The sequence below is a fragment of the Physella acuta genome, unplaced genomic scaffold (genome assembly GCF_028476545.2).
Source record: "Physella acuta isolate Inbredline_101_S28 unplaced genomic scaffold, ASM2847654v3 ptg000917l, whole genome shotgun sequence".
Taxonomy (NCBI): domain Eukaryota; kingdom Metazoa; phylum Mollusca; class Gastropoda; family Physidae; genus Physella; species Physella acuta.
In genome coordinates this window covers 259,031-285,958 of record NW_026732434.1, presented here as the reverse complement: position 1 = coordinate 285,958, position 26,928 = coordinate 259,031, and the positions used below count along the sequence as shown (strand labels likewise).

The window sequence follows — 26,928 nt, the reverse complement described above, 5'->3', positions numbered from 1 at the left end:
GCTTGTTGAAGCGTCAAGAATAGACAGTTTCTTTCGGGAATTGCTTTGGGGGGCACCGCACCCCACACTGAAGCATGCAGAGTTTCTTACTTACCGCCCCCCCCCCCCCCCAAACGAAATGAAATTTATATAATTTATATAGAAAATATATACTTTTAACAGTGTCCGCCCCCCCCCCGAAGAAAGTCTACCGCCCCCCCCCCCCCACCGAAAATTTCAAGTGCCCCCCCCCCCCCCCCCCGGAGAAAAAAGTCTGGAAGAAACACTGGAAGCATGTCGACCCCCCCACTCCGAATTAAATAGTTTATATACAAAATATATAATACTTACTTAAGCCAGTGTCCGACCCCCCCCCCCCCAGTAATTTAATTCCGCACCCCCCCCCCCTCCTGATAGTTTCAAGTTCCACCTTCCAGGCAAAGAATGTCTGAAAGAAACACGGCTGATAGACACCATTAAATGTAGGCAGTGGGCTGTTAAGGTTGAAGAGCATTGTGGTAAAAGTGTGTACTTTGAAAAAAACCTAAAAGTCATAGCTAGATGCGACGATGGAATAGTGTCGCTTCCGGAGGGGGGGAGGGGGTGCGGACAATGGTTACACTGCATATTTTTATATTATTTTTTTTCTATTTACAGTACCTTCCCCACCACCGAAAAGATGTCTGACAGAAACACTGTGACCACCAGAGGCGTAGCGACCCTTCCCGGCGCCCGGGGACAAACTTTCAATTTGGCGCCCCCCCCCCTCGGGAGCAAATTTTCAAATTGTACCCCCACCCCCAAACTTTCTTTTTCACCCCCCAACTGTTTATAATGCAAAAATGCAGCTAAAATGACATTTTAATTTGTTTTTACAACCCATTTTGGCGCCCCCTAAGGTCGGCGCCCGGGGACATATGTACCCCCTGCCCCCCCCCCCCCCCCCCATCGCTACGCCTCTGGTGACCACGCTCTCTCCCACCCCATGCCCGACGTGTAGAGTGTCTAGTTAGAGAAAAGAATATAACCCCCCTTCTACTATTAGGGTAAAGCGGTCAATAGCTTCATTATATCATTTTAAAATATTTCTACCTCTACATGACGTACAAAAAATTCCCATTTTCGTTTCGAATTTATTATTGTAAGCAACTGAATCAAATGGTTGTTGGTAAGGTTATGTAGGAATTCAGAGTTCGATTTGACACGATAAGCTTCATTGTTTTGTGGCAAGTGTAGTTAGGCTTTCAAGCGCAAGGAAAACAGCGGGAAATTATTACCCCCCCCCCCCCCCCCATACTGAGCATAATTCAACTGCAAGACAGTAATACTAGGAGTGTAATATTCACCACCGCTCTTTGCAAATAAGTTTTGGGGGTGCTTTTTTTATTAACTTGACTTGCCGACACATATCCTACCCATTGCCACAGTTTTAGTCTAGTCTAGACAATCTGAAGCGGATTCAATAGGTTTTATTTGTACTGTGAAAGGTTTTTGCGTAAAGCTTCCGTTAGAGTATTCCGGTTTTTTATTTAGCTCATGGTTGCTAACCCGAAAAGTCTCCAGTTCGAACCCTCGAGTTCGAACCCCTCGTTAGCTGGGGACAGCCACTCTTCTAGTAGAGACTATTCCAAGTTCAAACAACTGCTGCCTTGTAGTTTGTTCTTGGTTGGACAAAGGCTATGGAAGCAAATTAAAAATGAAAAGCAGGCTGAAATCGGAGTCAATGGCCTCAATGGCGCATAACCAGTTGACACGTATACTTAATTGTGCTGGAGGGGATCCCTTGCAACACTAAAATTAAGAACAAAGAAGAAGAAAGAAGATATGGTTAGTGGGTCGTCTATAAATGAAGTCATTTTGCAGTTTCAAAAAGTAATGTTAAAAGCTGAATTTCCCAATTTGAAAGACTTTTGTAAATTCTAATAGAAAATATTTTCGAAAGAATATGATTTTTTTTTTAAAACGAAAAGAAAATGCACATTTGAGGGGGGAAAGGGTGTATGTTGAATTGTGACTTCATTTAAGGTGGAGGTGCTGTTTTGACGATGGAGAGGTTGAGAGGAGGTAAAAGTTGTACAAAAAAAATGTCCTTAATGGATCACCCCTAATTGAAAGTCAGGCAGTCTTAGGTCTAATTACCATACAATGTTTTTATAACTTAGCTCTTATGCTTAAAATGTACGTCTATCAAAATTTTAGCCCCCATTTCTTCCCCCCCCCCCCCACTCTAAACAAAATCCACGTTTGATCCGTTAATCCATGTGGTCAACTTCGTCCCAGTTCTGGATTGGTTCTTTATTTAAGTGTCCGATCATACGACATTTGAATTAACACGTGTGTGATCTAACGACATTTGTATTAACACGTGTGTGATCTAACAACATTTGTATTAAAACGTGTGTGATCTAACGACATTTGTATTAAAACATGTGTGATGTAACGACATTTGTATTAACACGTGTGTGATCTAACGACATTTGTATTAAAACGAGTGGCATCCAACGACATTTGTATTAAAACGTGTGTGATCTAACGACATTTGTATTAAAACGTGTGTTATCTAACGACATTTGTATTAAAACGTGTGTAATGTAACGACATTTGTATTAAAATGTGTGTGATCTAACGACATTTGTATTAAAACGTGTGTAATGTAACGACATTTGTATTAAAACGTGTGTGATGTAACGACATTTGTATTAAAACGAGTGTGATATAACGACATTTGTATTAACACTATTGTAATCTAACGACATTTGTATTAAAACTTGTGTGATCTAAATTATTATTATCTTCAGATATTGTATTTAAACTGTGTATCTGCAATACTTTGTAAAACATATTTTTATTTCTCTCCTTTGTTTTTTGTTGTTGTTACATTACACTTTTTTATTTTTTTGTGTCTTCGGAAGTGACGTAATATGTATAAAAAGTGCAGCAAGACTTCAGTTTTTTAGAAAATGAAAGCAATGTAAACAAAGTCAATGAGACATGCGTGTCCTTGATTGTATGACCAGCTCATATTAGCACAAGTTAGAGGCGAACTAAGGTAACAATAATACCATTTTCTTCGTCATATTCTACCTATGATTTCAGTAGCAGGTATACAGATGGACACTCTTGGAGTCAGGGTTAGGAATTTAGATGATTGAGGCTTACGCTTTAACTTTAAGCCTAAGGCTTTATCAAGCTAGATCTAGAATGTTATCAATAATATTATATTAAGGTTTGAGATAAAGGATAAGGTTTGAAGCAAAAATTGAGGTTGTCCAGAGAAAAAAGTTCCCCTTTCAAACCTGACGGTCTACGGGGTAAGTGAAGTAGAGTTCACTTGTTTTTGTGACCTCGGCATATGAAGAGATAGTGTGGTCAGCACTATGCCCAGCCAACTTTACTTTCCCTAACGTGAATTAGGCACCCATCAGGTTTGGGACGGTCTAACTTGAACCCGCATTCGAACTCGAGACTTACGGGTTAGCAATCCAGCTCTCTACCGCTAGGCCACTCCGTCCCAGAGAAGCCACGCCAAAAAAGTTAACTCCCTAAACCCAAGAAAAATAAAATATTAGAAAAGTAAAAAGAGGATATGAAACTTGTACTTGTAGACTTTATTGAAGAGGGTGTAAATAAGTAATGAAAACTTTTGTATTTTGGTACCTATAACCCTAAACCCAACCCTAGAGGTGGATAAGGAGCTGTTTTTATGTCGTGCGTTTAAATATTCACATGTCTAGACATCAGAAATAGACCACAAGTGGCGGGGCTTATCTTTTCCTGTGCACTTGTTGCATTAGTGGCGGGGCTTATCTTTTCCTGTGCACTTGTTGCGTTAGTGGCGGGGCTTATCTTTTCCTGTGCACTTGTTGCATTAGTGTCGGGGCTTAACTTTTCGCATTAGTGGCGGGGCTTAACTTTTCGCATTAGTGGCGGGGCTTAACTTTTCGCATTAGTGGCGGGTCTTAACTTTTCGCATTAGTGGCGGGGCTTAACTTTTCGCCTATGCACTTGTTGCATTAGTGGCGGGGCTTAACTTTTCGCATTAGTGGCGGGGCTTAACTTTTCGCATTAGTGGCGGGGCTTAACTTTTCGCATTAGTGGCGGGGCTTAACTTTTCGCCCATGCAATTGTTGCATTAGTGACGGGGCTTATCTGGACAAGACCCCAATTGGGGTCAGGATGAGCATCCAGCTCTTGGATTAAGGTTAGAGGACAGGTTTTAGTCAGTCCTTAGTTACTGCTAACCGACGAGTAGACCTACTACTTTTAGTGTTATGGTTTGGCGTATTAAACATTTACTGGGAATATTATTAAACATTCAAATTTAAGTTTTAAATTGTATATTGTATAGTAGTGACCGATAACGCCACAATTATGGAATCTACTCAAAAATGGGGTGTTGGGTTACCGTGATTAAATAATTATAAATAGGTCTTAATAATGCCATTGCTAACCGTAACTCTAGCCTGAATAGAAGTCATAGCCCTAACGCTAAAATCCTAATTTCTGACCATAACACTAACAACTTAACACCCCTGCCTCGAGGACAGTGGCGTAGCGATGTCGGGTGTCACCCGGTGCGCATTTAATGGTGTCACCCCCCCCCCCCCCAGAGACGTAACAAACTTTCAATTTTCGATTTGCACCCCCCCCCCCTCCTCAAACTTTCGATTTGCACCACTTAAAAGACTATTTAACACTCGAATTAATCACTTAATTAGGTGGAATTATTATTTTTCTCTATATATTTTGCTATTTTTTGCCTAGGTGTCACCCCCCTAAATGGTGTCACCCGTGCGGTCCGCCCCCCCCCCCCCCTCCCTCCTAGCTACGCCCCTGGTTGGGGATAATCTATTGTAGGCCATCGCTAATTCCAATGCTCCATGATGATATCATTGTTATGGATACGTTATTACAGCTAATAAAAAATGAAAAATAAATTGAAATTGAAAACTGCTTGGCGCATTTTCTTAAATTAACGACACCGTTCAAATTTTCAGTCCCATTATAGGCCGACCTCTACCGAGTCGTTAACTTGGTGGAAAATAAAAAAAAAATGAAGTACATCAGTTCGGTGAGAGAGGTTTTGGAGAAACAGGCTTTCTTCTTCATCCTTGTGCTCTTCGGGAATTTGATAAACGTGCTCAGCAATCGACAGGTAAGTCGTTTTGGAATTCGGTTGGTTACATATGGAGTGCCCCAGGGGGGTGGTTGTTGTGGGGGGGGGGGTGTATACAAGGGTGGGGTCTTTAGGTTTAGTTTAATAAGATGTGGAACATGTGCTCTGTAGGAATTTGATGTGGAATATGGCCTCGATAGAAATATGATGTAGAACATGCTTGTCTGTGGAGACATGTGTTGCGTTGAATACAATATGGATTGGAATCGTATATTTTCCAACGAAATATTTGAACTCTGCTTCATTTTCCTTTATCAGCAGCCTTGACCCGAACTTGCACTAAACTCTAAAAACTGTGTTGTTAAAATCGGGAGCGGGATATTTCCCTGGGACATTTTATCCCCTCTCCAAGTATTTACCCCTGCCAGTAATCTCCTTATGAATTACCCTGTCAATTATACTCCTGTGTATAGCTACTAAGCTCCACCCCCATTCTATTACAAATTGACCCTAAACCTAATGATCTAATTGGGATAGAATTAGAAATCTGGTAAACAGCATTCGTGCAAACGACATTCTTTAAAGTGCATTTCGGGAAAATATCCAGATCCCCCAATTTTATTTCTATCCCATATATTGAAGACGTGCTAAGTCAAACTGCACTTGGCTCTTAAAGCCTGGGGGAGGGGGAGAAAAGGCAGAGGCGTAACGACCCATTCCGACAACGGGGTGAACTATCGAATTTTCACCCCCCCCCCTCCTTCTCCGATTTATATTTATAGTTGTTATTCATGTTAGTGAAAAAGTAACCCCCCCCCCCCCAAAACTCCACCCCGTTGAAAAGGTTGTGGCGCTTTCTACTAGTCACAGATTTATTTTTTTAATGTTGTGGCCACATATTTGATGTAGAAAACAATTAAATCTGTGTACAGCTTTTTAACCGTTGATTTTACTGTGAGCTATTTAATTTTTACACCCCTTTTGGCGCCCCCTTAGGGTCGGCACCCTGTGCGACCGCCCCACCCTCCTTCCTTAGCTACGCCGCTGGGTAGAGGGAGAGTTTTTGTAACGCCATAGTTTGATTTTTAGTTAGTGTTTAAAAGTTGTGGACAAAACCATATAAGAACACATAATGCTTTACAAGGAGCTGTTTATCAACATACATACTCATATAATATTGTCTTATAAAGTTTTGACAACAGATGTATCCTTTTGATATAATTATATACTATTATAGTATTTTATTATAAAGTTTGATAAACACACATGTGATGTTTTATTAGAAAGAGTTGAATAACATGCAAGTCTATATCTTCTCCTGCAGGTAGATGCGACCTTGCGGTTGTTATGTATAGAGAGAAATCAGGAGAATTTGGACTTATTTAGTCAGTGATCTCGCATTTAAAGTCTTGTTTACGATGTTCGACGTGCGCCTGCTCAAAAATTGGTTTCTGTTACTGGAGCGATACTTCTAGATCGTTAGAAAGGAGAGAGTCTAGTTTTTTTTTAAACTATGGTAACTATCAATGTTGTTGGGTTAGAGGGCCGCAAATAACAATAGCTTGTTATACGGGGACGGGACGGAGGGGGGGGGGGGGGAGGGGGTTAGTTTTAATGTGCTTTTGGTTTGATGTGGATTTTAAAGAAGGGGGTGGGGGTGTTAGTTTCAATGTGCTTTGGTTTGATGTGGATGTTAAATAGGTAAAGGGTGTTAGTTTTCAATGTGCTTTGGTTTGATGTGGATGATAAAGAGAGGGGCGGCTTCAGTTTTAATATGCTTTGCTTTCACATACATGATCTGGACAGCTGAAGTACGATTTGCTTTTCAAGTGGAAAATGGAAGTGGTAAAATCAGGTTGAATTTCAATGTGATGGTGTAACTTGCTGTCTCGATCCAATGTGTTCAAAAGTAAAGATTCCTCTTTAGATTTAGGGATACACCGAGCAGATGAAGTAGAGTTCAATATTCTTGATCTCGGCATGTGAAGAGATAATGTGGTCAACACTATGCCCAGCCGCCTTTACTTCCCAAAAACGTGAGTTAGGTATCTATTAGATCTGGTTGGGGGGGGGGACGACTCAAGGACGTTCTACTGACTTGAACCCGGATTCGAACTCGAGACTTTTCGGGTTAGCTGTCTAGGTCCAATATATTAGCTCTACAAGTACTTTCAATAAGTGTTATAGATCGTTATGTGTGGCCAATGCTTTTGAATGTTGTCACTTGGGACTAGTGCAGGCCGGCGCTACCTATAAGGCGAACTAGGCGGTCGCCTAGGGCGCTGTCCGTAGGGGGGGGGGGCGCCAAAATGGGTTGGGAAAACAAATTGAAAGTTTGAGTGGGGGTGCAAATCGAAAGTTTGAAGGGGGGGGGGTGCAAATCGAAAGTTTGTCCCCGGGCGCCGGGAAGGGTCGATACGCCTCTGATAATACGGGGACACGAAAAAAATTGCGGGGGGGGGGGTGGGGGGTGGCGCTTTTAATAAGTTCTGCCCTAGTGCGCTAAATAATCTGGCGCCGGCACTGGATTAGTGTCAAAATGTTAGTTCGCCCGATGTATTTGTGTATGGTTTAATCCACTTTTCCTTGCGTAAGTATTTTCATGATATTGTACATACAATTTTACTGGCCTCATATTATTATCATATTATTATACATAACTTTTACTAAACTCAAATTCACTATCATGTTTTTTGTGTATAACATTTTACTGAACTCAAATTTTCTAATCACATTGTTATATACATTACATTTTATTGAACTCGGATTAACTTTCGTGTTATTGTACACAACCATTTTACTGAACTCGAATCTACTATCATATTGTAATATACTTTACATTTTACTGAACTCGAATCTACTATCATATTGTAATATACTTTACATTTTATTGAACTCGAATTCTCTTTCATGTTAATTGTACATAACATTTTACTGAGCTTAAATTTTACAAAGCTGAGGTCGAGTTTAACACGAGATGTCCCCACCTGGTGATATTTACAGGAAAGAGGTTGACAGCATTGAGGGACGGATGGTTTTTTTTCTTTGAAACACGCCCCCCCCCCCCCCCCAAACGAAATATAATTTATATAGAAAATGTATACTTTTATCCGTGTCTGACCTTCCCACCCCCCACCCACCCAAAAGATTCCAGTGCACCCCTGGAGAATAAAAATCTGAAAGAAACACTAAAGCTTATTTTTTCAATTGCAGGCCGATGCGGTCCTGGACTGTTTGATGGAAAGCTTCCAGAAAAACACGATGTTTCTTCATTATTTTGAAGATTTGTACGTTTCCTATTGGCTGTCGTTTGGATGGATTGGATTCTAATCATATTTAAAATATCTTGAATATGCTTGTTGATCAATTGAATTAGCTCAACGTTTTAGAAAGGGAGTGTAAGACTGCTTTAGATGAAGTTCGAACGCTGTTCTTACAGGTAGATTTCATGTGATTTGCGTGAAGTTTTCAGTATGGGTTTTTTTCACTTTGTGTGAAAGGTTTGGAAAGGGGAGGGGGGTGCAGGTTCTGTAAGTTTTTGGTTTTATTTAGATGGGTAAAGAATGTCTGGTTTTAAATGGATATGTTAGTTTCACTTGCTGTCTTGATTTAATGTACTACCTCAGCAATTATTTTCAAGGTGTGTTACAGAATGCAATGAGAGGCTTGAGTTTTTTAATGTGTCACGTCCTATATTACTTGTTACATTATGTGGTGGGATTTCTAATTTAGTTTGACTTGCTGTCTTGATTTAATGTATTACCTCAGCAATTATTTTCAAAGGTGTGTTACAGAATGGAAAGAAGCTAAAGTTTTGAAATGTGTTACGTGCTATATTATTGGTTCCTTATCTGATGGGATTCTTATTGATCTTTGGACAGACGACACAGAATGACAAAATAAATTTTTAACCCAAAATTTCAGATCATAGTCCAGAGGTGGTTAAAATATTTTATTAAATAAATATTTAGAATAAAATATCTCGTATTGCATGTAACACATAAAACATATCGAACAGTTTTGATAGCGATGGGCAACAGTTTAAAAAAAATTTACATAGGAAGAAAAGGATTGCTTGTATAAAGTGTATCTGAACAAATAGTTTGAACAAGTCAACAAGAGTGGTCTCATCTTTGGATGGATGTGTGCGAGGCTGAGTGGATTGTATGAACACGCTGATGTGAGTTTAAGTGGTTGTTGAAGACAGGATTGGATGGTGAATATGTGGATTTAGATCATGGCGCCCCCTCCTGCCCCGCCCGCTGATGGGTCGGCTCCTCCCGCGTTGCCGCCTCCCCCGCCCATCTGCATCATGAGCATGAGTGGCCAGATTTTGCTCATGTCGTGGTGCTGCATCAGCATAAACATCATCATCATGGGGTCCATGCCTCCTGGGCCTGTAACGGTGGGAAGGGGGGGGGGGGAGAGAAAATTGTCATTCTAAATACAATGTTTTTTTTAGTTTTAAAATCACAAATTGTACATAGTTTTATTGTTTCTAAAATTAATTTTATTAATTTTATTATAATATTATGCTTGCTATATTATGATTATTATATATGATTATTGATATTTAAAACATAATGCTTTATTAAAATGAATTTGCATGTTCAAATACTGTGCAATAGTCTTTTTTTTTTTTTAAATGCAAAGTGTTTTACTGCTAAGTTATTAACTAAAGAAAGTTGTTTCCCCTTGTGTAGAACTATTCCCGGATTACTTACCCTGGCTTGCGATAAAGGTGGCTGAACACAACAGCAGAACTAAGACTAGCAACCTGGACATTGTCAGTTTTTGGCAGCTGTCCTAGAAGGGAACGGGACATTGTATTAGTTTTACAATATAGGATTTTTCCCATAGAAAAAACACTGGTCGCTTACATATGTACAGAAGACATGGTTAAAGATGAAAAAATTAGTCGATGCGTGTCACCATATAACATGATTGACTGTAGTTATCAATGTGTTGTTATTTATATATTTAAGGGTATACGTTTTCGTTTGTAACAGCCAGGTAAAAAAAACATAAGAGTAATAGCTCAAGTTATAACAAAATAATGAAGTATTTAAAAAAAAATTGGCAATGCGTTTTGTCTAATTAGTAATTTTAATACATAGAAGTTGAAAAATTGAGAGTCAAAAAAAAAAAAAAAAAAAAAAAAAAAATCACATCCGGCTACTAACGACATCAATCCCAGCAACACATCCGTTTAATAGTTGTCACGTGAGCGTACTAAATAACTCAGCACAAAACTAATACCTGGCATGCAGGTGTCACTACCATGAGAACTAGCCCAGTCTAAATTGTCCTTGACTATATTTCCAGCATATTGCTTTGATGTTTGTCTACACCGCCATCAAATGTAGATGATGTGTCTTAATTTCCCGACCGTTAGTCTATATCTAAGGATGGACTGATTTCCCGACCCTTAGTCTATATCTAAGGATGGACTGATTTCCCGACCGTTAGTCTATATCTAAGGATGGACTGATTTCCCGACCGTTAGTCTATATCTAAGGATGGACTGATTTCCCGACCGTTAGTCTATATCTAAGGATGGACTGATTTCCCGACCGTTAGTCTATATCTAAGGATGGACTGATTTCCCGACCCTTAGTCTATATCTAAGGATGGACTGGCTTTGTCCAAAAGGACCAGGAAATTTTAACACCCCCCTCCCCCCCCCCCCCCTCTCCAACCCCAGATTGAAATTTTCATCGTGCATTTTTTCTCTCCGCCATAGCCTGAATTTTGCGTCTTAGCATGAAGGAATTGTAAAATACCAACAGTTTAAAAAAAAACACCTCCCAACACACTAATAGGACTATTACAGCACCGATCCAGGAGGGACCACTAAGACTTTTCCCGTTAAATCATCGGACGAGTCCACCCAGCTCTAAATGAAAACCAGGATAAGCCGTGAAAGTAAAGGCAGCTGGGTATAATACCATCCTAGACATCGCTTCACGAGCTGAGATTGCAAACAACAGGTCAACTCTACACCAACAGGATTATGAATCGTCATGTCTCATTAATTACCTTAAATGTCACGTAAACATCATTGTATGTCTCATAAATTATCTTAAATGTCACGTAAATTACATGATACACCTTGTAAAAACATTACATTTCATGTAATCTAATGTCAACAACACGTGTGGCCCCTTGGTGAATACTTTACTAGTGATATCGTCACAGCTTAATTTATTGTAAACTAACACCCACACCTTGTTGTAACTCTCAATTCTACATCAAATAAAAGATGTAAATTTTAAAAAATTTAGTTGATGTGTTGTATTCTAAATTTTAAACGATACACGTGTATGAAACAAAAAAACGTGTTCAGCAATTAATTACTTATTTAAAATTAATTATGCTTTTTCCTTTCATTATATGGATAAGTCTCACTGTTGAAGATTGAACACAAAGTAGAGACTTTCTATTTAGAGGAATCAAATTACTACGCATAAAATAAATAGTTTAAGTAGTTCTTGTGATAAAAATAGAACAAATTGTGTTCACAACAAATCAAATATTGATAATTTAACTCACCGAGGAAGCTGTGGAAAGCCTCTGAACAAATTCGATTCTCTGTGGAAACTAGCCTTGTATTGTTCGCTCGACATTTATACCCCAGCTAGGGTCAGAGGCGTGACGATGGTGGGGGAGACACCCCGTGGACCTAGTTACTATTTTAAGTCAATGTATAGCTCATAAATTAACTTTTTTTTTAATCCTTCATCATTCACGGAGGTTTTTTTTTCCTTCTGATCTTTCAACATCCGCGTCACTTTGCTGTCGTGATGACGCTGCTTTCATCATTCAAGTGAAGGTAAACGTTCTTACATCAACAACAACACACGAAAAAAAATTGTTCGTATTTATTAATACAACAAAACAACACTTTTAAAAAACAGGGAAACGCCTACGAATATACTGCACGTGTCTCCACACGTGGTGGATATTTACACGCAAAATTACGTCCAGTTGTCTTTCAACGTTTTGCATGTCATAATTTTAGTGCAGCGCTGCGCCGACCCGATTGTGTCTAGCAATGTTCACCTACAATCCCCCCCCCCCTCTCAAAACATTTGAGTCACGTGTTTTAAAGTATGTTTCCGAGGGGCTGGGTTTTGCATTCACGTGTCTAGAATCCAAGCTTATTGCGTAGTTTTTTTTCCGTGACACTAATCTTGTGGAGATTTTTTTTTTTTTTTTAAAATAGTTATTATGTTGCCCATTTGTCTCCCTTTATAAAGTTACCTAATTATGTTACTTAACTGAGTTAATTAAAAAACAAAATAGTGGTGCGTCTTAAGGGATGTCCAACGTAAATGTTAAGACTATGAAGATTTTTGACGTTCTTACATTACAAAGATTGTTTGCGGTGGGGGGGGGGGGACATAAATCACAGGCGCCTGGAATTTGACCTTACCTGAAATGTATGGTGGGGGGGGAGATGTAATCTCCCTGGAATTACAAAACCGCTATATTTTTAATTAAGAAAAATATCAAATAAACAAAAAAGGTGTAATTTCTCTTGATAATAATTTACTATTATTTTTTAAAATTAGAAAATTATTTTTACTAGTCCTATAGCTTTTAATAAAACAGTTAATTATAAATCATAGTTTCTCGGTCGATATTCACAAAGCCACACCCCTATATGAAACCCCCCATTGAAGTAGAGAGGAGGGAACTACCATCGGAGTAAGGGGGCGGGGGGGGGGAGAGATAAGAATAAAATACCAGGAAACCTCACGTGGGACCGCACCATCGCTTAGCGTGACTTAACCTCGTCAGTCCGAGAATAAAAATATCAGTGTCCGAATAGAGGGCGCCATTCATCACGCTGTGTCAGGGGGGGGGGGAGACATAAAGAATCAGAGAGGAAGGGGGCGGGGGGGGGGGGAGTTAACACAAGGACAACAAATTAGGACAGTGTGTCTCTTGTCGCATGACCATCTATCACAGTCAAGGCTTCTCAAAGAATGAGAACAGGGCACACGTTATTTAATACACATATCTTGAAATATTTTTTTTTAATCTGTGATTTTTCGACTAGTTGATAGTCTATTCTAACGTAGTTGTAGTTATTTGTTTACTGAAAGCTACTGTACTTGACGATTTGAGATGTCCAGAATTGTTAACTAAATTATCCCTTTGAAAAGTCTAAAAGAAGAAAAAAACATGCAAGTGGGATCGGCAGGATGTTAAACAAGAAATTAACGTTACAATTATAAAAACGTTTTAGAAGTATATTTCTGAATAAAGGTGTATTCTAACATTGAGTGTAGGTCTATGGTAAGTGTAGGTCTATGGTGAATGTAGGTCTAAGGTCAGTGTAGGTCTAAGGTCAGTGTAGGTCTAAGGTCAGTGTAGGTCTATGGTGAGTGTAGGTCTATGGTGAGTTTAGGTCTATGGTGAATGTAGGTCTAAGGTGAATGTAGGTCTATGGTTAGTGTAGGTCTATGGTGAGTGTAGGTCTATGGTGAGTGTAGGTCATGGTGAATATAGGTCTATGCTGAATGCAGGTCTATGGTGAATATAGGTCTATGGTCAGTGTAGGTCTAAGGTCAGTGTAGGTCTAAGGTCAGTGTAGGTCTATGGTGAATGTAGGTCTATGGTGAGTGTAGGTCTATGGTGAATGTAGGTCTGTGGTGAGTGTAGGTCTATAGTGAATTTGGGTCTATAAAGAGTTGAAGGTCTAAGGTCAGTGAAGGTCTATTGTGAATGTAGTTCTGAGTGTAGGAGTGTAAGTCTAAGGTCCGTGTAGGTCTATGTTGAGTGTAGGTCATGGTGAGTGTAGGTCATGATGAGTGTATGTCTGTGGTCAGTGAAGGTTTGTTGTGGATGTAGGTCTGTGTGGAGGAGTGTTGGTCTATTGTCAGTGTACAGTAGTTTTTTGTCTTTTAATGCTTGTTTACGTTAATTAAAATAACACACTGAATATACTTAAACACCTGCTTGTATGTTTGTTCTGTTTTAAATGTTCCTACAAATTTTCCCTTGCTGGAAGGTTACGTAACAATATATTTTTAGATTACTCAAGGCCATTGTTTTCTATATATAAACAACACCTGGACAATATATTATGTAAGTTTATTTGGACTCAATAACCCTATAACAATAATCAGTGTGATATTGTGCAGATGTTATTTTATTTCAGGTGTAGCTTACGAAATGTTTTGTTCGGCCTTGTATGTCAGTACCTGTTTCTACCTATACATGTTAAGTACATGTATCTACCTATAACAGTTGGGTACCTGTGTCTACCTATAACAGTTGGGTACCTGTGTCTACCTATAACAGTTAGGTACCTGTGTCTACCTATAACAGTTGGGTACCTGTGTCTATAACAGTTGGGTACCTGTGTCTATAACAGTTGGGTACCTGTGTATACCTATAACAGTTGGGTACCTGTGTCTATAACAGTTGGGTACTGTGTCTACCTATAACAGTTGGGTACCTGTGTCTACCTATAACAGTTAGGTACCTGTGTCTACCTATAACAGTTGGGTACCTGTGTCTACCTATAACAGTTGGGTACCTGTGTCTACCTATAACAGTTGGGTACCTGTGTCTATAACAGTTGGGTACCTGTGTCTACCTATAACAGTTGGGTACCTGTGTCTACCTATAACAGTTGGGTACCTGTGTCTACCTATAACAGTTGGGTACCTGTGTCTACCTAATACAGTTAGGTACCTGTGTCTACCTATAACAGTTGGGTACCTGTGTCTACCTATAACAGTTGGGTACCTGTGTCTACCTATAACAGTTAGGTACCTGTGTCTACCTATAACAGTTGGGTACCTGTGTCTATAACAGTTGGGTACCTGTGTCTACCTATAACAGTTGGGTACCTGTGTCTATAACAGTTGGGTACCTGTGTCTATAACAGTTGGGTACCTGTGTCTACCTATAACAGTTGGGTACCTGTGTCTATAACAGTTGGGTACCTGTGTCTACCAATAACAGTTGGGTACCTGTGTCTACCTATAACAGTAGTGGTACCTGTGTCTACCTATAACAGTTGGGTACCTGTGTCTACCTATAACAGTTGGGTACCTGTGTCTACCTATAACAGTTGGGTACCTGTGTCTACCAATAACAGTTGGGTACCTGTGTCTACCTATAACAGTAGTGGTACCTGTGTCTACCTATAACAGTTGGGTACCTGTGTCTACCTATAACAGTTGGGTACCTGTGTCTACCTATAACAGTTAGGTACCTGTGTCTACCTATAACAGTTGGGTACCTGTGTCTACCTATAACAGTTGGGTACCTGTGTCTACCTATAACAGTTGGGTACCTGTGTCTACCTATAACAGTTAGGTATCTGTGTCTACCTATAACAGTTGGGTACCTGTGTCTACCTATAACAGTTGGGTACCTGTGTCTACATATAACAGTTGGGTACCTGTGTCTATAACAGTTGGGTACCTGTGTATACCTATAACAGTTGGGTACCTGTGTCTACCTATAACAGTTGGATACCTGTGTCTACCTATAACAGTTGGGTACCTGTGTCTACCTATAACAGTTGGGTACCTGTGTCTACCTATAACAGTTGGGTACCTGTGTCTACCTATAACAGTTGGGTACCTGTGTCTATAACAGTTGGGTACCTGTGTCTACCTATAACAGTTAGGTACCTGTGTCTACCTATAACAGTTAGGTACCTGTGTCTATAACAGTTGGGTACCTGTGCCTATAACAGTTGGGTACCTGTGCCTACCTATAACAGTTGGATACCTGTGTCTATAACAGTTGGGTACCTGTGTCTACCTATAACAGTTGGGTACCTGTGTCTATAACAGTTGGGTACCTGTGTCTATAACAGTTGGGTACCTGTGTCTATAACAGTTGGGTACCTGTGTCTACCTATAACAGTTGGGTACCTGTGTCTATAACAGTTGGGTACCTGTGTCAACCTATAACAGTTGGATACCTGTGTCTACCTATAGCAGTTGGGTACCTGTGTCTACCTATAACAGTTGGGTACCTGTGTCTACCTATTACATTTGGGTACCTGTGTCTATAACAGTTGGGTACCTGTGTCTACCTATAACAGTTGGGTACCTGTGTCTACCTATAACAGTTGGGTACCTGTGTCTACCTATAACAGTTGGGTACCTGTGTCTACCTATAACAGTTGGGTACCTGTGTCTACCTATAACAGTTGGGTACCTGTGTCTATAACAGTTGGGTACCTGTATCTACCTATAACAGTTGGGTACCTGTGTCTACATATAACAGTTGGGTACCTGTGTCTACCTATGTCCCTGTGTCTACTTATAACTAGTGAATAAACGTGTCTCTTCCTATGACTGTTGAGTACCTGTTTCTATGTTGAACACCCGTCTCTATCTATACCTATCGAGTCTAATTATATCTGGTGAATACCTTTGTAGACTCTCCCGTCACGAATATGTGCCCATTATAGCTACTGCGTTGTTCTATTGTAAATTTAAATGATCTCAAGCGCCAGGTGTAAAGACGAATTAATTTAATTTTAAACTTTCCCATGACGCAACACTTTATTTTGAGTGTATGCAGATAGTGTAGGCCTAAACAGCATGATGGATGAGGTGTGTGATGTTGTTGCAGGGTCAATTTAAAAGGTGGGGGTGGGGTAAGGATGGTAGGGCTAGGTTTTTTTTTCATGGAATGTCTGAGTGTCGTAATGTTGGTAAAAGTGGTTGATAAAAAATGATAATGCTGACCTCTATTCTATAATAAAGCATGTTTACCACTACATCATATTATATAAATATATATATATATATATATATATATATATATATATATATATATATATATATATATATATATATATATATATATATATATATATATATATATATATATATATATATATATGTATATACAGCACGTTTTATTCGGCAGCTGTGTTAAAGACTATTGTGGTTACAAGTGCTTTGGTTTGTTATGCTCACGGCTCAGAGACGACCACTCTTTCTCCCAGGCATCTCTTCGGGGGAAGGGGGGGGGGGTGAAAGACGTCTAACCCCCCTCAACCACAGAACGAAATGGAATTTATATAGAAAATATATACTTCTTCTCCAACCCCCCCCCCCCCTTGAAAATTTAGTCCGCGCCCCTCCCCGAAAGTTTTAAGTGCCCCCTCCCCTACCTCACGAGTAAAAAGTCTGAAAGAAACACTGGAGAAGACTGCTTGCAATGTTTACTGATTTCTAATTGACGAAAGGGTAAATGAGAGGGTAGACTCGGTGATGACTTAAGGAAATTCATCGAAAGGTAACTGAAACATGAATTTAAAAAGACGTGTTGGACAATGCATTTTATAACGTATGGGTATAGACAAACACCGCTGTGGTGTTTTTTTTTGTAACAATGTGTTGCTGAATCAAGTGCTCGTATATCATGAAGGCGTTTGTGACAGTTGTTTGTGTGAGCTTAACTAGCTGTCTTGTTGTGATGTATTAGTTATATTATAACCCATGTTGATATAATGTAGCATATATATATATATATATATATATATATATATATATATATATATATATATATATATATATATATATGAATAAAACTCATTTGATGGTAATATGTAGTAGGCCGTCCTGTCTAAAGTAGAAATAATGACCATGTTTTAAATAGCAGTGATGTCCCTTGAAACTTTTATGTAGAGTATTGGATGCTTGTATAAAAAAGATACCAATATAGATATTTAAGTGTTGTTGTTTTTTTAAATTAAATATTATAAATATTATTACTTTATTTAACGTATTATTTTTAAAATCTCAATTTTCAGGAATAGTTTTATTTACAAAGTTCCGTAACTGCGAAATTGAAGGAAATCCTGACTTTTTAGGTTACTTCCCTTTATAGTACATAAATAGTGTCATCTGAAGGTAAAATAATTTGGCTGATGAAAGGTTATTAAATATTAAGATTGACCTTTCAGTACTAATAGTGAGTATAGACTTGCCTTTATAAAGCAGTTGTGCCTTAGATTAGACATTCACAACAACAGTACAAAGTTTGTAAGACCAAGTGTACATTCCTCCAAACTATGTTGGGTATGTAATAAAAGCTGTGTAGGTTTTGTGAAGACCGGCCAATCAACGAGGTCATAGTACTGACCACACTATACCTTTATAAGCCGAGGTCAGAGAAACAGGTGAACTCTACTTCACTTACCACACGGACCGTCAAGTTCGAAAAGGGAACTTAACGTGTTGTTTTTAGACCATCCAACGTTTTGCTAATTAGTATTTCTTTTTTGTCTGTAACCATCTATTTTAAATCTTATAAATTTTTAACAAAGAATAATTGATATAGATAACAACCACCTCAATCAATAAAAACACTATTAGTTTATCCGATTATTATGAGTTTTTTTTGTTTTGAATATTTAGTAGGCCTACTAAATACCATTGTTATGTATTGCTTTGTCATCACAAGCGTTATTTATGCCGTTATTTATGTATATATACATATATATATATATATATATATATATATATATATATATATATATATATATATATATATATATATATATATAAAATATGTACAAGTGTGTTGCGTTTAAATGAATGTAACCACATCGAGGCTTAAAGCAGAATTCGTGTCGTTGTTTCCTGGACACGATTTAAATGTAAACAACAACTAGGATGTCACTTGTTGTTGCATGAATCCTGGACAACACGACGTGGGTACTGTTAGCTGGGGGGGGGGGAGATAACACATACACAAACAAATTTACAAACTACTCAAGCACCAATCTGCACACACCTACACACACACACACACATATATATATATATATATATATATATATATATATATATATATATATATATATATATATATATATATATATATATATATATATATATATATATATATATATATATATATACAGGCCTATATGTATAGGCCTATTTCTATATACATTCCTATATATATGTATATATATATATATATATATATATATATATATATATATATATATATATATATATATATATATATATATATATATATATATATATATATATATATATATATATATATATATATATATGTGTGTGTGTGTGTGTGTGTGTGTTTGTGTGTGCGTGTATATATATATATATATATATATATATATATATATATATATATATATATATATATATATATATATATATATATATATATATATATATATATATATATATATATATATATATATATAAACCCAACACGTAAACTTACACACAAGGACAGATACTGAGATAGTACACAGATTCATACACACATTTTTCCCAAATACATACATTACTCATTTATCTGTTTTTACATAACTTCAGCGGTAGCTACACACGCATATGTACATGCACATTTCAAACCATTTTGAAAACGAAAAGATACAACAGCTAGTGCATATGGATATCTTCTGGATCACTTGGCATCCACGTGAATGACGTACCACATACACTGTTCTGTTACTTGACAAGCTTAGTATACTTCAGTGTCAAAATTAATTCTGTTTGGAGACTTTGAATTGCTGTTTTTTTGTTACAAGCTTACAAGTACATAGCATTTTTAAGGGAGCGTCAGTTTAACCCTTTCATACCTGTACTGTCCTTATATGTTTTCTCAATTTTACCCCTTCCAGTTCTAAGGTTCGTCATTGTAGGCCTGAGAACTTAAATGACATTTTCTGCATTAAATTAGAAAACCCTGACAGATGTTCTTTAAAATCCTCAAAAAAATGGATTTGCCATTGAAAATACTGAAAATGCTTTCATAAATAAACATCTGATTTGAAAACTTCAAAACTACTGTTCTTTTGCAGAATTTAGCAGAAAATATAAATATTGGTAGTTGTGTCTTGGAAAGGCAAGGACGAAGAAAATGAATTAGTGTCCTAATGTAAAGCCCAAAACCAATAATTAATAGCCCTTTTTTTTTTAATAAAAAAAATAAAGGGAGTCACCAAATATACTATTTTGCTTTAATTAAGGAGATAATTAAATAGCTGCTTTTCATAAACTGAACTATTTGTGAGGAGCTATTTCTCGAAATTATTCCATCCTGTCATGGTTTTTGCCAGATTTTTTTTTACTCCAGTGAGAAGCCTAAAATTCCCTAAAAAAACTCTGCAAACTGAATATAACTCAGTGTTTGGCCACAATTAATGCAATAAACAATACTTCTATTTAACAAATTATATTTACTTACTAGCCGTCCCGGCCAGGCCCTGCTCTGGCTTCTGTGAAAAACCTTTCTGTTAAAGACCATTACCTGTGTGTTTAGTAATCATCATAAACCCGGCATTGCCCACCCAAACCACAACCAACCTAAACCAAAACAACAAAACGCAAACATAACGCTAACACAATTACAAATACAAACGAAAACAAAAACCTAACAACATACCCAACCACAACCACAAACACCAATACCAACACAAAAAAACAACGAAAAAGCAAACGAAAACAAACCAAATCCAAACGCAAAACCAACCAAAAACACAAATACAAACCCAAACAAAAAAACACAAACAAAAACGAAAAAAGAAAGAACAAAAACGAACCAAATCAAAACGCAACCACTAACGCAAACCCAGCTAAACACAAAGAAAACACTAACGCGAACATAAACGCCCGGGGCGGAATCACCTGTTTTAGCTTAATGAACGACTATAGTACCCCAACTTATTCACAGTCTTTTGCACTTACTTAAACGAACGCGCCTGTTTCAATTTGATGAACAATTATAATACTCCAAGCTTATCCGTAAAATACCTACAACATTTGCACTTGATCAATCCCCGCTAATTATGTAATTATTTTTTTCCCAACACCAAAACAAAGTAATTAAAAAGTAAATTCTTTTCCACAAAATGCAATGGTTTTATAAAGGGAAGTAATTGTGTTTTCCTAATTTATCAAAGGGAAGTAAGTCCTATAGGACTAAATAAAGACATAATTAGAATTGTTGTAAAAGATGATATTTTTTTAAAACTTGTGTTTAATATACATGCCGAAAATTATTACTTTCAGCTTGATAAATGAAAATTATTTCCCAAAACTTTCAATATTAATTTTTTAACTCATAAATGTAGACCATAAGGACTTTAATTATCTAACACTTAAATCCATCGAAGACCAACGACAAACATATATTTTACATACAGAACTGAGCTTTATATATTAGATACATTCGTTTCATAAAAGGACCAGCAGCGCTGGGCTGCCACATTTCTTAAACTGACTATCATCCAGTTGAGATACCGCCATTCATCGCCTGCAGCCGTATCGCTGTTAGTCGCTGTATTTCTTCTCGCTATGGATTCTCCAGAAGTGGAAAAAATCATTCAATCTGCATGGCAGATGGCCGACAAAACAAAAGAAAGACAATCCGATGTACAATCAAACCAGAGCGAAAACGTGAGTAATCCACAATTGATTAGAAACAACCTCATAAAGAAAATATCAATTCCTGGGGTCGCCCCTGGCCGGCACCCCAAAAATACCCTCAAGGCAATTTTAAGAGGGAAGACTGAACGCAAAATTGATGAAATAATACTGGAAGATTTGATTTCATATGAGTTAAACATCAGCAGAAGCATGTTTGTAAACGTTTATAACTTAGGGAAGCCTACGGAGTGGTATATAACCCTCAAGTCCGAGGAGCTCTACAATTCTTTGCACATGTACGAGCTCCTCGAACATTCTGACTACTGCAAAAGTCTAATCTTACTTCACGCCGAAAAGAATGGGCAAAGGGGCCATATTAAATGGGTGCCCCCCACTATCACTGAAAGCACAATAAATCAGATAGTGAAAACATTGGCCGAAGCGGAAACAAATGTCACAACACTCCGAATGGGGAAAGGCGATAAGTGGGCCATAGATTTCCTCCCCAACGCTCCACTAGAAGATCTCCCCCACTACCTGGATGTGGAAATTGGTGGGGAAACCCACCAATTACTTCTCCAGTTGAATGGAAGGAAAACAGTCTGCAGACTGTGCAACACTACTCTACACGGACCCTTGGCTTGTAAAAGCCCATTCGTAAGAAATCGTGACAGCATACAAGTGGACGAAGATGGCAACCATCACCTTGTCATTGAATCTACAAGAACTTCAGACGACGACGACTCAGACAGCAACCCAGACAGCGAGCCTGACCCCAGTGAATCCAGAGAAAACATCGGAACAGACCAACAATGGACAACAATCATTTCAAGAAAAGAACTGACCGAAAGGAAAAAAAAATACAAACAAAAAGAAACCTCAGAGCACACCAAAGAAACTCAACCAATCCGGAGTCCCTCCGTCCCACCCCAAGAAGACCCTCTCTACAAAGGCAGAGTTAAAGTATCCAGTAAAAGAAAAAAAACACACCTCCTCAGCGCATCCCCAAGCAAACTAGGTCGAGCCAGACTTAAGAGAAACAAATAATACAACAAATAACGTAAGTACCCAAATCACACTAATAACCCTTAACATACAAAGCACACATCACAAAGACAAACACATCAGACACCTAATTCACAAACATAAACCCGATTTTCTCTTATTACAAGAGACAAACTTTAAAAACGCATACACAGCAAACAAATTCACACACAGCTTAGGCCTAACACAAGCACACCACAGCTACAGTTCACGCTCCATTGGCAGTGGAGCGTCTATACTCAACACATCCAATAGGCACAACATAATAGACACTTACTCTGACGCGGACGGCAAATTAGCGATAGCAACCTTTGACGGACATGGGACAAAAACTAGTATTGTAAATGTACACGGACCGCATAGACAAAACGACAGACATTTTTATCATAAACTACATAAACTATTGATAAATAAATACAAAGATCATAAAATTATCCTAGCCGGAGATTTCAATTTTGTTGAGGATAAACTCGACATAATAGGTCCAGACGACAGCATACGAAAACGTTTGGCTGGTGACAAACTCTACATAGACATATTCACCGAGATTAAAGCACTCTTTAAATTAGTCGACACGTTCCGAACGCTTCACCCACACGACATCCAAATAACACATGCATCCAAAGCTCCAGCAAACAAATACAGACTCGACCGAATCTACGTCCAGACAGATACAAAAATCAACAGAGTAGAACACCTGCCACAAACCCTACAATTCAGCGACCACACAGCAGTCTTGACAACCCTTAACGAAGAACTAACTTATAACAAAAAGAAAAGAAGCACTTATTGGAAGCTTAACAACTCTCTACTGTTAGATGAAAGATACATCAGAACAATTAAAAATCTAATTCAGTTTTATACACAGTCTGCACCTAACACTTACAAAATAGAGCATTGGAATAATCTAAAAGGGGATATTAAACAAACATCAATCCAAATTGCAAGCAGTATTAATAGCGCCAGGACACATATAGAATCTATCATCCAAAGAAAACTTAGCCTATTACGGGGAAATGACAACAATAAAGAACAAATAGACACATTAGAGCGGGAACTTACAGAAATACAAGAACACAAATTCAAAGGAGCACTAATTAGGAGTAGGATAGGAAAAATAGGCTCCGAAGATCCCACGCATCACACTCTAATTTTAGAACAAAGCATTCAAAAGTCAAAACAAATCACACACCTTATAGACCACAACGACCAGGTAACGACTGACCCTGAAAAAATACAAGCAGTGTTTACTGATTACTACACAAGACTTTACCAACTGGAAACGACAGACAACGACAAACAGGACAAATACTTAAAATTCACTAAACCTCTAAATGACGACGACAAAAATCGCATCAACACCCCCCTCCAGAAAGATGACATCACTAAAGCCATTCTAAAACTAAATATAAATAAGTCGCCAGGACCCGACGGGCTAACCAGCGAATTTTTCAAAACCTTTTCATCCGACTTAACCCCCCTTCTCCTAGACACCTACAGAGAAATGTTTTTGCTAGAACAATGCCATGAAAATTTTAACAGATCTTACATAACGCTAATACGCAAACCTAAAACCGACCCCAAACAAACACAAAACTATAGGCCGATCTCTCTTTTAAACACAGACTACAAAATCCTAACAAAAATTTTAGTATCTAAATTAGAACCACATCTCCACAAGCTCATTCATCTAGATCAACAATGTAATATTGCCGGTAGGAACATTCAAAACCACAATCACCTAATTAGAGATATCATTCAATACACACAGGAAAAAAATATACAAGCAGCCATACTTAGCCTTGACCAAGAAAAGGCTTTCGACAGAGTAGCACATTCATACCTTTTCAAAATTCTAGAAGCTAACAATTTAGGAACATATTTTTATAAATGGATCAAAATAATCTATCATAACGCTCAAAGTCAACTTTTAATAAATAACAACATCACCAAACCCTTTCCTATCAATAGATCCGTCAGACAAGGGTGTCCTTTATCTCCTATCTTATACATATTAACACTAGAACCGCTCCTAGAATGCATCAGGCTCACCAGAGAAATCCGAGGCATAGACTTACCAAATCTGACAAATAAAAAAATCTTAGCATATGCTGACGACACAGCTTTCACCATACAATCGGAAAAATCCATCACACAAATAATCGACCTTTTCCTCGATTTCGGACCTGCTAGTGGGACAAAAATTAACCTTACGAAAACTAAAATTTTGGGGTTTGGACGCTGGACGAACAAAGAAAACTACCCACAAAACCTGACGGGGACTAACAAATTGAAACTTTACGGAATAACCCACCATAATAACCCACAAGACACAAATGAAGAAGAATGGAATGAAATGACCAAAAAAATCAAAAACACCTTAGCACTTTATAAATTTAGCACAACAACAATTTTTGCTAGGTCAGCTATTATCAACCGGTACATCATCCCCAAAATTATTTATATAGCCACAGCAAAAACAATCTCAAAAAAAATAATCAAAACCATTAACATACTCATTAGAGAGTACATATTCCAAGGCACTATTAGAAACATTAGTCATAATACGCTGGTTCAAAACAAACATAAAGGGGGAATCAACCTACACGACATTCAAACAAAAATTAACACATTTAGAATAACACATATCGGAAGAATAATTGCACAACCACACTTTCACCCACTAGCACACTACTACATAGGCATTCAGCTCAATAAACTCACAAAACTAAACAACAAATCACCCCACTTTTTTGGTCAAGAAGTTAGCGCCTTTTACAAAGAATGTTTACAATCACTTAAAAACAATGAAAAACTCATACACAACAAATCCCAAAATATCTACCAAAAATTAGTACAAAAACTATCAACCCCCCTTTTTAATCGAATCAAATGGTGTTCCAAATTCGCCCTAACAGATACAACAGACACTTTTCGGAACCTACACCTGAAAAACATTACACCTAAAGCTAGGGAAATAACATACAGACTAATCTACAATACAACACCGATAGGCCAAAATCAAACCGCCTACTGCCCACTATGCAGACAAAACACAATAGAAACAGAAACACACATCTTTTTAGAATGCCCCACCATACAGACAATGAAAAACAACCTTAGGGCCAAAATAACTAGTAAAAAAGACACATTCAATGTCGATATAGCTATAACGCTAAACAAACTACCTAAGCAAAAAGACCGGACAGACTTAGAAGACAAAGCAAGGACTGTAGCTATTTATAGACAAACCATATGGACTAGTAGAAACAGAGCTAAATTCGAAAATTCACAGTTTACGGGACAGATTTTAGATTTAATTTTTAGCAGACGACTGGACAAATATAGCACATCAACACACAAACTATAAATAGTAACACCCCAGTAGTCAGTTCACACACAACACAGTCTCTTACGCCTGGCTCGCCTTAAACTCACACACTCAATGCCCCGTCAACCACCGCGACCCGCCCCTTACCTTCAGCGTTCATGTCACGCAACAATGATCTTGCTGCCTAGCCTATTTTACCCAACCAACCTTTACCTTCGCCTCTACCTCCCCGCCCCATCAACTTTCTCCCCTTAAATCTAGTTTATTCATGTAACTCTTAGGCATACTGTGTTTGTTAGGGAACTTTAAATTGAATTTTTTTTTTTTTTTTTTTTTTTTTTTTTTTTTTTATATACTGTCATTGAGATCCGTCCCTCACCCTCACTAGCTATGTAACGCATCAATGATCCCGCTGCCTGGTCAGCCTTCTCAACCAACCCTCACCCCTCACATACACCTCCCCGCCCCACGATGTTTCCTTCCCTTTAAATTTGCATATCAATGTAACCTCTAGGCACATGTTGACAGCTTGGAGTTGTTGTTGCCATGTTATTGTATTATGTATTTACATTGCCCTTCACGGCAAGCCCTATACTGCGAACAGCAGCTAGTAATTAAATTGCTTTATTTATTGATGTTACCACCACGGACCTATCATTTTGTCGGCAAATAAGTTACAAACCAACCTTTTTTCATTGTTGAAGCAATGGTCTTTCAATTCAATATACCTTTTGTATTCCATTTACATATTTTGCTATTTATTTACTGTACTCTTTCACCAATGCAGCTATATTGTAAATATCCACCCAAATGGTGTGGAATGTTTTTGGAAATGTTTTTTTAAATTCTGTTTATCCATGTAACTCTTATGAACATTTTGATGTAACGCATCAATGATCCCGCTGCCTGGTCAGCCTTTCCCAACCAACCCTCACCCCTCACATACACCTCCCCGCCCCACGATGTTTCCTTCCCTTTAAATTTGCATATCAATGTAACCTCTAGGCACATGCTGACAGCTTGGAGTTGTTGTTGCCATGTTATTGTATTATGTA

The 26,928-nt window shown here is 38.0% G+C and overlaps 1 protein-coding gene and 1 long non-coding RNA gene across 2 annotated transcripts in view; one reads left to right on the top strand and one right to left on the bottom strand.

Moving 5' to 3' along the window:
• LOC131953352 (ATP-dependent RNA helicase DHX8) overlaps positions 1-26,928 on the top strand; it is a 108,681-nt gene that overhangs the window by 387 nt on the left and 81,366 nt on the right. The gene's annotated exons all lie outside the window — the stretch shown is intronic.
• LOC131953354 (uncharacterized) lies at positions 9,021-11,776 on the bottom strand. Its single transcript, XR_009388632.1, has 3 exons — positions 11,648-11,776; positions 9,820-9,901; positions 9,021-9,492 (listed from the first exon to the last, which is right to left on the bottom strand). It is a non-coding gene; the product is annotated as an uncharacterized LOC131953354 (long non-coding RNA).